The following is a 10,464-nucleotide window of genomic DNA, read 5'->3' as shown; positions in this document are numbered from 1 at the left end:
GCCAAGATTTCACCCCTGACTTGCCATTACTTTCCTGCTGTATCCAGCATTTGCCCAGTTCATTCACTGGCTGCTTGAGGTGACCTTCCACCTCCCTAGGGTCTTGTTCTTCCCAAAATTAGTGTAATTATTATGGAATAGGGGAGATCAGGGAATGTCCCTAAATCTTTAACTAGCTTATTTAGAGAAGACCCTGCCGACCGAGTATGAAATATACTAGTGTCAAACATTTAAAGTGTCTACAGTTATCACTCTGTCCCTCTTGTGTCAGCCTTTGTGTCCCATCAGGAAACTTTGTTTTTCATGGCAATATGCCACATCTATGCTCATTCCATGCATAGTATAAATCTGATGTGTCTCCATACACAGAATCAGTAATAATTGTTTGTAGTCTTTGAACTGGACGGATTTCCATTCCTGAATACAGAGGCCTCACCTAACTCTATTTCCCTAATGTACTTTCCATTTGTGAGTCAGTATCCAGAGTCTTATTCAAATGAGGAGATCAAGACCCAGATCTTTTTTGTAAAGATCAAAGGCTGAAGTGGTTTCTCTGATGTTTTCTTTGCAGTTTTTTCCATTAACTACCTTGAAATTTTAGAGATAGTGGCATTGATCCTCAAATCTCTCCATCCACCCTTCTATCAATACAGAGTTCAAGATTGCTGGAGGTATCATTTATCTTACTTATTTGATTTCTTTTACCCTTGTTACTGACCTGGCTACGATCAACTTTATTAATGTAACTAGATTTTTCTACATTGTTTTTCAGGTGAGTTGTGGAGGTTGAAGTTGAAATTTAACTGCTCTCTTTTCTTCAACATTTCACACCTCCATACACTCAGAGAAGCCCAGCTTGATTGCTCTTGTGCTAAATGCTTTGAACTTGAGTGTGTGACTTTAGACCTCTGTCATAAATGTCTGCAGTGAACAGTTAGAGGTTATGTGATTCTTTGACTTTAATGAAAAGCTACATTATTACATAGTGCTGATGCATTCAATCATTATACTGGTGGTATGTATTCCTGAGGCTACAACAGGTAGGGAGAACTCAACATTTCTCATTCCTATGATATTTTTGGTAACAATTGTCGTTTTCTGCCAATTTGTCTGCGTTCTTGGCAATACCAGATTGTATATTTCAAATTTCCTTCCCAGTTGCAATTTCTCCAACACCACTTGTGTAGAAGTACTTTCTGTTGATCTAAGATATTTACTTGGTTCCGATCACTGTAGTATCTGAGCACCTCGCTATCTTTAATGTATTCTCCTCACAACACCGCTGTACGGAATGTGTTATTATCTCCATTTTACAGAGGGGTACCTAAGGTATTAAGACAATAAGTGACTTGCCAAGGGTCACAAAAATGTCTGTGGTTGTAAGGATCCAGGGACTAGAACCCAAATCCGTAGAGCTTGGGACATCTGATATTCTCATAGTGTGACCAGGAGGCCATGCAGAGGCAGAGCCAAGGAGCGCTGTAGAGAGTAGGCACTGCAGGAAGTACCACCCAAGAGTCTCAGAATGATGGTATCCTGCAGCCCTCTGATTAGCCAGCTGCCCTATTTAACCCCAGGGGTTGTCCCAGGGAGTTGTCTGGGCAACCACACAAATTTTGGCTTCTTGCATTGCCAGACTTTGCATGATCTCCTGATCTCTGGTTTTTCTCCAGCCTGACTCTGACCCGGATTCCTGTCTCCTGATTCTAGCCTGGTACTACTTCTGGCCTCCGACTCCAGCCTGACTCTGACCCTGACTCCTGCCAGGAGCTGGCTCTTTTGATTCCTCCAACTCCTGCTTGATGACTACCGTCCCTGGTGGGCAGACTACAGCCCAGCTGTGACAGGTAGGCCTAACCACCTACATCCCAGTCCCCTACAGTGGTGGAGCAGGGAAATAAAACTGAGTTCCAGTTGAGCACCTTAATCACCAGACCAGCCTTGCTCTGATGGGTTGTGTTTTATGGACCACAGCCTTGTTAGCAGTATAACAATAATTTATATTGCATTGCCATCAAGTTGCAGACAGTGGTGTGCATTGCTATTACAGTCCATTTTTAACCTTTCAGATGGAAGTCAGAAGCTACCCACACACACACTTATCCTTCTTGCTTATTTTTTAATTTTGTTCAAGAAAAGTCCACTTTTATATATTCTACCTGTAATCCCTTCCTCCTGAAGACCCAGGAATAAAGTGCCCTCTAAATTTGTTATTCCATGAGTTGCCTTTTATTATTTTTAATTCTGTGTCAAAGCTATGTAGCCAGATGTAGGGAGCCAGGGTGGCTTCCCTCTGAATCAGAGGGTAAAGAGCCACCCTCTCAGCCTGAGTGGGCGGGGCCAGACCAAGTTTACTTCAATCCCCGGAAGGGGAGGGGTGGGACAGGAAGTACAAAGGGCAAGGCCCTTTGCCCAGTGTGGGCAGCACCAGGGAGGGAGACAGACACAGGCTGTTCCCTCTGGACCCTGCTGCTGACCCAGGAGAAACCTGACCTGGAGGAAGGACTGAGACGACCAGGACTGCCAGCCGCCGAGTACCCAGAGGACCTGGAGGGGCCAGGCTGTAACCCGGGCCAGCGTGAGCCTGATGCAGAGGGGGAGTTGGAGCTGCCAGCAGCGGAATACCCGGACAAGCTGGAGGGACTGGAGAGACCCGCTTGAGAGACTGGGTAGGAAGTAGCCCAGGGGCAGAACTGCACAGTGTGGTGGGTGTATTTGGTCAGCATGGCGCGGATGGTTCCCCGCTGACCCAGCGGCAGGACCATCTCCTCCCGCCACTGTCAGGGCTCTGGGCTGGAATGCAGAGGAGTTGGGTGGGACCGCGTTCCCCTACCCCGGCCAACCCGCCTTGGGTAGCAGAATCCCAAACGCCGCAGACCCGGGCTGGCGCCCCCCCTGCCCAAGGGGCGCGCCGCAGACCCGGGCCGGCACACCTTCTCTGCTAATTCCCCAGTGACCGAAAGGTGTGACTAAGGCCTGCCAGTGGGACAGTAGCTCTCCATCGCCCCCTGGAGGCTCGGTGTGGAGCCTGTCACACTGGAATATGAATATTTGCAGAAATTCTGAAGTCCTGCCCTGTTTCTTTTATCATTCAATGTAATGTTAACAGATGCTTTTAACATTTGGTAGATGACCCACAAAGTATAGGATGTTCACTTTGTATTTGTGCCTAGAGTTCCATATAAGTGCTGGGAAATTTTAAAAGAATAAATTAATTACTATCTCCCATAAGTCTTAGAATCTAACCTGTCAAAGAAAGTAGGGGGTAGAATTTTCTGATGCAGTATCTTAGTTTGGTCAAAACAACACTAACTTACATCGGATTCAAAAGTTCATCTACTGTGAAGTCAGACAAGCAGGTCATCAGATGCTACTATTATTATTTTATTAGTGGCCAATCGGATTGGGGCCAAACTGCTCCAAGCACTGTACAAAGATATGACAAGAAAATAGCCCCTGCCTCGGAGAGCTAACAGTCTATGTCTAAGATCAGACAACAGTTGGACATAACAGACATAGTAGGAGCACAAGGTAGCAATGAGATGATAAGCAGTGTCCAGAGCATTTCAGCTTTGCCTGCTGGTATTACCAGTTACCACTGAGTATTTTTCCCCACCTCAGGACAATCCAGTATTGGCACAAGATATGGACTCTCAGTTATAGGAACATCCAGCTTATTTATTGTTTCTCCTATACACTGAACTCTTTGAGCATCTCTCAGGTCCTACATGCATTTGGATTCTTCCATGATTCCCTGATGGGCCTGGGTGACCCCTTTGTTCTGTCTTCCTCAAAAGTTTTAGTATGCACCTGCCCACACACTATGCTATCATGATTTCCATGCAGGTCTAGCTCCACAGCAACTATCTCACAGGCCCTGCCATGCCAGCAGAACTGGTGTCCAATAGGCTACTCCCATTCAGTGGTGTTGTAACTGAGAGTAAAGCAGTTGTTTGTCACTTTAAATATGCATACCTCTTAAAGGCCATGACAATTTCATTAAAGGAGCAGTAAATCCATAAGCGGGTTAGTTGTAGTCTGAGTGTAACAGTGATGGGAAATGTCCTCCTGACTTTAAAAAAATCCAGCTGCGTTACACAGGTAAACACTTAATGAATAAAAAAAAATAGAAAAAACAAAGCAACTGCCGCTCACCAATCTTTTAGTGCCACTCCTAACACCAATGTTTTGTGCTCCCCCTGGTGGCTCTGAAGCAGTAGTTCAGTAAAACACTATTTCAAAAGCCACGGGAATCTGTTGGTTGTACTGGTGCACAAAGCACCGATATTTAGGCAAGAGAAGACCTAGTTGCATTAGCTGTTGACATTGTTGTCATTAAAGAAAAAAATCTGTAAGCATCTATACAACAATGAAGCTATGAGAAATAAGCAGCATGGAGTTATAAAGAACAAATCATGCCCATTAACCTAATCACTGTTCATCGCATGACAAGATTAGTGAGAAAAAGAGATGCAGTTTATTCATATTTGCAATAGAACCTTAAGTGTAAAAACAGAACAGTAACGAAAGTCAATGTATCTATTTGAGGGGGTAAGGGGTCTTCGGGGATGTCACAGATATCAGTTTAAAATGTGTTTTATTGAACAATCGTATTAATGATCATTCTAGAAGAAGAGAAATAGAAAGCTAATTAAATTCACAGCTGATATTAACTCAGGAGGTGTTGCCACTACTAGTGAGGACAGATTTCAGAGTAACAGCCGACAGCCCCGCAACCTGAAGCAAATACTCACCAACAACCACATACCACACAACAGAACCACTAACCCAGGAACTTATCCTTGCAACAAAGCCCGTTGCCAATTGTGCCCACATATCTATTCAGCGGACACCATCACAGGGCCTAATAACATCAGCCACACTATCAGAGGCTCGTTCACCTGCACATCCACCAATGTGATATATGCCATCATGTGCCAGCAATGCCCCTCTGCCATGTACATTGGTCAAACTGGACAGTCTCTACGTAAAAGAATAAATGGACACAAATCAGATGTCAAGAATTATAACATTCATAAACCAGTCGGAGAACACTTCAATCTCTCTGGTCACGCAATCACAGACATGAAGGTCGCTATCTTAAAACAAAAAAACTTCAAATCCAGACTCCAGCGAGAAACTGCTGAATTGGAATTCATTTGCAAATTGGATACTATTAATTTAGGCTTAAATAGAGACTGGGAGTGGCTAAGTCATTATGCAAGGTAGCCTATTTCCTCTTGTTTTTTCCTACCCCCTCCCCAGATGTTCTGGTTTAACTTGGATTTAAACTTGGAGAGTGGTCAGTTTGGATGAGCTATTACCAGCAGGAGAGTGAGTTTGTGTGTGTATGGGGGTCGGGGGGATGTGAGAAAACCTGGATTTGTGCTGGAAATGGCCCACCTTAATTATCATGCACATTGTAGGGAGAATGGTCACTTTGGATGAGCTATTACCAGCAGGATAGTGAGTTTGTGTGTGTGGTTTTTGGGAGGGGGGTGAGGGGGTGAGAGAACCTGGATTTGTGCAGGAAATGGCCCAACTTGATTATCATGCACATTGTGTAAAGAGTTGTCACTTTGGATGGGCTATCACCAGCAGGAGAGTGAATTTGTGTGGAGGGTGAGAAAACCTGGATTTGTGCTGGAAATGGCCCAACCTGATGATCACTTTAGATAAGCTATTACCAGCAGGACAGTGGGGTGGGAGGAGGTATTGTTTCATATTCTCTGTGTATATATAAAGTCTGCTGCAGTTTCCAGGGTATGCATCCGATGAAGTGAGCTGTAGCTCACGAAAGCTCATGCTCAAATAAATTGGTTAGTCTCTAAGGTGCCACAAGTACTCCTTTTCTTTTAGTGAGGACAGAGCTAATAGAAATTCAATTAAACTCTGGGCTCTCATAGTAAGCCCTTCTCCATTGCGTCTGAGCATTTTATAGGTGAGAAATATAGTTTGAAAATAAGATAGAATTAGATCCAGACTGGGAAAATTCATACAGGGGAAACTGATCTGAAACAGGAATTTTATTCAATGGAAAGGGAGATGGAGGATGGTAATGAATAAATTAGGTGTGAGTTTGCAGTGCAATGTGCTAGAGGGAAAAGCCAATGTAATAATGAGTTGCATGCACCTGGAGATATTAAGTGATGCAGAAAAGATTAAAAGAACTAAATGGGCCAAATTCAGTCCATTGATTTCACTGGGCTCTCTGTTTGCCTTAAACCTTACTCCTGCTAATGGGCAAGAGGGACTTAGCCCCAGATTTTTAAAGGTATTTCTGCATTGCTCCACTCAGTTTGTAAGACCTACATGACATAGATGTCTAAATCCCATTTTCAGGCTCCTAAGTGCCTAAAGGACACATTTTTTAAGGTGTGTAACTGCCACTGATTTCAAGTTAGGCACCTAACACCCCATTGTCTCCACAGCAGCACGTTCCTTATGCAGGATCAGATCCCTTGTGCTGCCCATCACTCTTTATCTTGCACTTATAAATACATCATTCAGCACTTGCTCTGTGCAGGATTAAGTTCTACAGTGGGTAGTAATTTCATGATAAATCATTATCAGTTGGGTCAGACATTAATTTTTAATTTCATCGCAGCCTTTTCAGTTCTGATTGAAAGCTCTTCATACCCTTGGCTTCATACCTGTCTCTAATGACATGGAATGGTGAACAGCTTTCTGTAGGTCTTGCAATTCCGTATGTATTAATCATGTTTATTACTGTAGTGCCAAGGGACCAATCGAGATTGGGTTCCCATTGTGCGAGGCACCATACATACACATCCATAGGTATTTACTCTTTATTTGAAGCAAAGCACTTCTCTGTCTTTAACACTTTGCTGCTGCTGCATGGATCAGTGTATCTTTTACATGGAAGCCTCTCTTTTTGTTGTTTTATTATCATTATTCTATTTTCAAAGGCTATTCCATTTAAATATAAATTGTAGTATGTGGGAAATCTCAGGGTCTTCTCGTTCAGCCACTGCCTCATTGTAGTTACAATGATGCTTACCTGTTTCCCAGGATTATTGTATATCCTAATTCATTATTGTTTGTAAAGTGCTGTGAGATCCTCCAATGAAAGATACCATATAAGTGCAAAGCACTGTGATGATCATGAATAAACTATACAGGTGACAGTTCAGTCTAATATAAAAACTTGTCTCTTAGCACTTCCATGAAAAGGGATACAACACAAAATCATTTCCTTATTATTTCTCTGGCTGAAACTCATTATGGCTTTCACACTTCTTAATCAATACTTTAAAGTCCTTCTGTTTTATAGAACAGTTCATCAATATTTTATGTTTTAATAATTTATGTTTTATCACAGAACCAGATGGAGCCCTGCAGCATGTTCATCCTCAAGACACCGGAGCAAGGAGGGGAGGACAACTGGAATCACAGTCACCTGGGCTTAGAAGCACACAATTTCCAACCTCCTATCCATCTGTATGGCTCTGTTTTGGATTCAACACCTGTATACAGTCACTGAGATGCCAGTAGTGATGCAGTGATCCTATTACCCTCCAATAGCAACAGATAAAACCTGCACATTTGAAGATAAGCGCTGGCTACGGTATGGAAGAGAGGCTTCTGCAGTGATGACTTCCTCCTAGCAGAGAAGAATGGTCAGGTGTCCATGTTGATGTTTTCAGAGCTCTCCGTAGTCTTTGACAATACTGACCAGGTGTCCCATTAATTCCCCCATGGACTCTGGCTGGGATGAAAGGTGTCACTCAGAACTTCCATTCCTTCCTCTTTGTGAGATCATGAAGGCTCTCATGTGTAGGGTTTGGCGAAGCTCTCTCATCTCCTCTCTTGTTTAACATATATAGCCCTGTCACCGGGTGACCCTGGCTCTATAAGAGGGATCAGGGCCATTGCACCTGTGCTTTATCAGCACATTCCAATTTGGCCAGTTGACTGGGCTTAAAAGAGGGCAGCTGAGCCCTAGGGGAGAAGAGACCCAGGGAGTTTGGGCTTGGGTCAGTCAGGAGCAGAACAGGAGGAAGAGCTGCCAGAGCCAAGAGACTGATTGTGGTTCCTTGGAGAAGGATGAAGGCAGGAGAGCAGTAAGAGAGCTTTGCTGACGGGCGTCCCCAAGACAGAGAGACGGACCCAGACTGCTCTAGAGAGGACTGAAGGCAGGAGGAGAAGTGGTAGAGGGAATTGCCTGCTGGTTCTAAGCCCAGCAGCTGGAGCCAAGGGTCAGAGAGGGCTGAAGGCAGGGAAGCAATGGAGGAGCTTACCTGCTGATTTCTCCAGGGCCAGGGAGCTGGACTCAGAGGAACCATGAGAGAGCTGGGGGAGTGAGATATGTTCCCCGCAAGGATGCTCTCCAACTGGAAGGGCTGAGGTGATCCAGGGGCAGAGACACAGAAGACTGACAGAGGCCAAGCAGGGTCAAAGGCAGTGGGGTGTGGTATGTGGGGCATCATGGGAGAAGACATCAGGTGATCTTAATGACTATTTGCACTGGAGTTCTGAATGGATTTTATGTTGGGCCTGTTATGACCAATTTTGCATTAGTTTTTATTTTAAATAAACCTGCCCCAAAGAGAGGTAGTATGGAGAGAGTAGAACCTGAAGTGATGTTACTGGGCTACCTGAGGGGAAACTGAGGCATGGCACATGTGTCATGCCTCTCATGCCATGTCTTGCTGCAGGGGTGTGCCCAGGCTGGAATGACAGGCCCCAATTAAGGAAAGTACTTAAGCCCCCACCTCTCTCTCTCTCTCTCTCTGCAAGGAAGCATTTAACCACATGCTTAACGTTAAGCGTGTGCTTAAATACTCTCCTGCTGAGGGATGTGTTCCTGAACTGAGGCCTATGTGAGGCTGCTGGAGATGGTAAGCCAACATAGGCTGAGGTGCCATCAGTGTGCAGATCACACAGCTTCATATCTCCTCAGACTCAGATGGCATAACATCAGCACTTTCCCAGTGCCCTAGCCAAGACTGCACCTGGATGAAATGGACTTTGCTGAAAGTCAGTTCAGACAAGATGGAGCTGATGCCAGTAGGCTGGGGAAAGATTTTGAAGGCCTGGCAGGGCAATTTCTGTATTCATTATTCCCTGCCCTTTGCCTGAAGAGTTTTTAATTTGGGGTTGCTCTTGGGTCCACAGCTGGCTCAGGAATCCCAGAGAGCTCTGGTGGCTAAGAGCCCTTTCTCTCCTCTGCATCTGGCTAGGCATTGTGACCTTCCCTTTCAGATCCATCCATGGTAATCCATGCCCTCTTGATTTCTAGACTGGATTACTGTGCTGCTTGGCTGGTAGATACTACTGTTGCCATACAGTTGGGTGGTGGTAGCCAATGAGAAAATATTACACCAGTGCTCAGCATATGTGTACTGTTGATGCTTAACTAATAAAGAAGACAATGCACTGGCTTCATATTCACTTCTGCTTGCAATTCAAGGTGTTTAGTTTGGTTTATACAGCCCTCTGGAGCTATCTGAGTCAATCACCACTCAGCCTCTAATGCTCCATGGCAATGATATGCTTGCTCCAATGGTCTCTGGTTTTCAGTGTTGTTGGGCTGGTGACAGGGTGTTCTCAGTGCAGCTTCCTCCATTAAGTAATTTGCTCTGCTGGCTTGATCTGACAGAGACCAAGTTTCTGTTGGCCTTGAATAGAGTCCACACTCTGTCTCTTTTTCTCCATTGTTTGCTTGAAGGCCATGCTGTGGGAATGGTGGGAAAAGATTGCTTGTTTGTGGTGATTGTCCGTTTTATCTTTTGCCATTGATAAGAGGAATGTCAGTATACAAGTACAAGGGTGCATTTTATTAATGTTATAACTCAATACATGGAAAAGGTGAGGGCCAATGAGGGGAAAGGATTGGTCATACCCAAGAACTGCTCTCCTTCAGAGTGGGAATGAGAGAGGTAGAGTGATTGTGAGAAGTAGAGTGGGCTCACAAAGTGAAAGGGAGGGAGTGGAGAAACAGAATGGAAGGAACGAGACACTGACTGTGAGAAGGGAGGGCATGCAAGAGGGGAGGGGTAAGACAAGAGAACTGAAGGCACAGGAGAAGGAGAGAACACACCACAGGGAAATAGAGGTTGGAGAGAGAGAGAAGGAAAAAGACTGGCCAATTTAACACCACAGGAAAGTCAGACTGAATGAGAGCCCTGTACATTATAGAGCAGATGTAATGGAAAAGTAGAGTGAAGAAAAGGAAGAATGAAAGCAAGGGAGACAGGGTAAGTGCATTATATTTATTTTACAGTGTGGAGAGTCTTCTGCCAAACGCCCATAGAGAAAGGGAATGGGCATAATTCTGGCAAATGGGAGGGGTCAGACTGGGTGACTGCTTACACTCCCCATCCCTGGCCTGTGCTACTTCCCAGCCTTAGCACCTGAAACCTTCTCCAGCCTTTGAACGACTGTTCCTCCTGATTCCCAGCCCCCTGCTATACCTCTCCCTCTCCACCAGAAATTTTCTAA

At 44.7% G+C, this 10,464-nt stretch overlaps 1 long non-coding RNA gene across 1 annotated transcript; it reads left to right on the top strand.

Annotated features, from left to right (window-relative positions):
* The first annotated feature begins 1,696 nt into the window (after positions 1 to 1,696).
* LOC140906366 (uncharacterized) lies at positions 1,697 to 9,388 on the top strand. Its single transcript, XR_012157087.1, has 3 exons — positions 1,697 to 1,847; positions 2,482 to 2,669; positions 7,343 to 9,388. It is a non-coding gene; the product is annotated as an uncharacterized lncRNA (long non-coding RNA).
* Positions 9,389 to 10,464: the final 1,076 nt, after the last annotated feature.

This window comes from Lepidochelys kempii, chromosome 1 (assembly GCF_965140265.1).
Source record: "Lepidochelys kempii isolate rLepKem1 chromosome 1, rLepKem1.hap2, whole genome shotgun sequence".
Taxonomy (NCBI): Eukaryota; Metazoa; Chordata; order Testudines; family Cheloniidae; genus Lepidochelys; species Lepidochelys kempii.
This window is presented reverse-complemented; position numbering and strand designations above follow the sequence as displayed.